The following is a 3,259-nucleotide window of genomic DNA, read 5'->3' as shown; positions in this document are numbered from 1 at the left end:
ACATCTCTGTATAAGAAGCAAAGCGACTTTTGAGTTTGATACAACAAGAACATTACTAGATATAGTTTTTTGGTAAAAACACATACATGATTTAAACTTTAATTTAGTACATGTAATTAAAACTGATAGTAATTCCATATTCTATTTGAATGCATCAGAATCTTTTCATACATATATTTTATATCAAAATGATGGTAAAATTTAGAATGCTAAGCCTGAAAATCAATCACATAATTATTTATTTCCCGGTAACAAAAATATTTTTGAACATATAATGCTGGAAAGAAATAAATTAATGTCATTCTCTTTGACATTATGCTTATGTTTTCAATTTATACTTGGAAGTTTGGAAACAGAGAAATAAATTATATGCCTGCCTCATATGAGTGTGAAAACTCCTTTGACACTGCAAAAAATAACAACAGCATTAAGTTACTTAAATAATTTGTGGTGTTTGAAGAAAGCTCATTAGCACCTTGTAAATTTTCACATAGCTTGTGTTATAACTTCATTTCCAGAAGAGATATCATAGCGCAAAGCAAATCCCATGTGCAATTAATAACTGAGAGATTCGCTGAATGATTTTGAATAGAAGATGCTTCATAATAACAATTAAATTCTCAACTCAGAATTTAGAGCTGGAACATTTAATAAGAGTTATACTTGTCACAATTATTCTACTCTCTATTTTGTTTACCAACTCACTTGAAAGTTTAGCTATATTCTACAACTTAGCACATTATTCTATTGGAAAATAATGTTTTTATTTTATGATTTCAGATTATTTTTTAAACAGGGTTAAAGACATTGTTTTTCAGCAAATATTTCTATTGGTTTTTGAACTAAGCAATGTAATAATACACTAGGACTCATTATTTGCCATCCATGGATAATATTATTTATAATTCAACAACTGAACTGTTATGGGGTAGAGCTTATCATTTTCCTTCAAAACTGGAGACTGCATAGAAATTCAGCCTTGGAAATCTGGACCCTCTGTTAACTCTAAAAGATGTTTTCAGTGATCTAAGAAAGATCGCAGATCAGCAAGAAGGCAGTAAGTTTATTTCTTCTGCCAGTCCCATGGCACTGGCTCTCCAGATCCCATGCCACATTTTGTATGTTATTGATTTGGGAATCTAAAAAAACATATCTTGTAGTATTTGAGGGAGAAATGATTGGCTACCATCCTAACATGAAAGGTTGCTTTAATAGCGAGCGTCAAAGACTACTGAGATTCCTCCCCTGGCAGGGAATTTAGTGAACTACAGTTCAGTATTAATAGTAGATAATTTCTTTGCACAGGAAAGCACAGGGTAGAATGCACATGAAAACTGGGCTGTTAACATGTTGAATCAACATGCAGGAACAGAGATGGATGGTCTCCAATAATTTCAGGAGAAAAGGAACTAGGGAAACAATTATCTCTGTAGATCATTAAGGCTCAGATAGTGATGCAACAAACAAACAAATATTATGTGTCAGGAACTCAGAGCTTCAGAGGGTATTTAAGACTGTAGCAAACAGTGGCATGAAAGCCCCATTCAGAATCACTATCATAAAGAAAACAGAACACATCAAATGCTGACAAGAATCTAGGGGGAAAGGGGCCTCATGTTTTGCTACTAGAATAAAAACTTCCAAAATCACTAAAGAATTCATTATAATGATATCTGAAAAATATCAGTAGAACTATCACATGACCAACCTATGCACCACTCAGATGTACACAACATAGGATTCTAGCAGTGACATATATGAGTATTCCTTCGTTCATTCTTGTTGGTATACTAGTCACACTATACAATATATTGAACAAAGATGCCTATCTATCAACACATTAGTTGAAATAGTATGGTACATATACACAGTGCAATTTCATTCAACTGCAAAAAATAAAACAAAATGATGGCAAATGACATAAAATGGAGATCACCATGTTAAAAGAAATAAACTTCTTTTTACAGTATATTTATTTTATTAATTACAGTTTATTCACTTTGTATCTCAGCTGTAGCCCCCTACCTCATTCCCTCCCAATTCCACCCTCCTTCTCACATCTCCCATGCCCCTCTCCAGATCCACAGATAGAGGAGGTCCTCCACCCTTTCCCTCTGACCCTAGTCTATCAGGTCTCATCAGGACTGGCTGCATTGTCTTCCTCTGTTGCCTGGTAAGGCAGCTCCCTCTTCAGGGGGATATAATCAAAAAGCCAGTGATTAAATTCATGTCAGAGACAATATTTCTTACAGAACAATAATATTTTATTTTCTCTAACAAGTTATTTATAGATATAAATTTTGAGAATGGCTGTTGAGTTCTTAAGAGAGGAATAAGTAGCATAAAAAAAAAAAATAATGGATACATGTGCCATGGAGGCAGAAGGAGAGATGCCCTGGGAAGTTAGAAAGGATCATTAACAGTGAGAGAGGGAAATAGGTGATGGAATTATGGTAAGAAAATCACAAACAATAAAGTGGGGATGAAATGCAATATTGGATCCCACTGTTTTGCTAACAAAACATTGATCAAAAATCAAAATTTTAGATGTACAGGTACATCTAAAGAAACTAATTAAGAGAGAGGACCCTGACTAATATGCTCAATCCCCATCCTGAAAGGCAAAGAAGATAGACATCAGAAAAAGAAGAAAACAGGAAACAACCTAGGAACCTGCCACAGAGGGCCTCTGAAAGGCTCTGCCCTGCAGACTTTCAAAGCAGACAATGAGACTTATGGCCAACTGTTGGGCAAAGTGCAGGGAATGCTTCACTAATTTGCATGTCATCCTTGTGCAGGGGCCACGCTAATCTTCTCTGTAATGTTCCAATTTTAGTATATGTGCTGCCAAAGAGAGCACTTTGAGCAGTTTCTTGCTCAGCCATCATAAAAGAAGCTTATCTCAGAAGCAGAATGGCTCACACAGACAGAGACCCACAGCCAGACAGGATGCCGAGAGTGAGAAAGACCTTGGAACACTCGGCTCTAAATGGTATTTCTCACTCAAATCCCTGTCCTCAGGGTTAAGATAAAACTGTGTAAGAATAAGGGGAAAGCATGTAAGAGCCAGTAGGGAGGGATGACATCAAGGAAAGAAGGGCCTCTGAAGCAACAAGCAACATGAGCAAGGTTCCTGTGAACTCCTGGCCAGCACTGATCTGCACCAGGTGGGCTCCTAAAGCTGAAAAGAGAAGTGGACACATGCCACTATCCCTAGACCACATGTCATCCTCAACTGATAACCACTTGCAAATAAAAA

At 36.3% G+C, this 3,259-nt stretch overlaps 1 non-coding gene across 1 annotated transcript; it reads right to left on the bottom strand.

The window, feature by feature from the left end:
• Positions 1-2,753: 2,753 nt before the first annotated feature.
• On the bottom strand, positions 2,754-2,860 carry LOC132652694 (U6 spliceosomal RNA). The gene has a single exon (XR_009590271.1). It is a non-coding gene; the product is annotated as a U6 spliceosomal RNA (small nuclear RNA).
• Positions 2,861-3,259: the final 399 nt, after the last annotated feature.

This window comes from Meriones unguiculatus, chromosome 2 (genome assembly GCF_030254825.1).
Source record: "Meriones unguiculatus strain TT.TT164.6M chromosome 2, Bangor_MerUng_6.1, whole genome shotgun sequence".
NCBI classification, from domain to species: domain Eukaryota; kingdom Metazoa; phylum Chordata; class Mammalia; order Rodentia; family Muridae; genus Meriones; species Meriones unguiculatus.
Note: the sequence above shows the minus strand (reverse complement) of the source record. Positions and strands in the feature narration are given on the sequence as shown.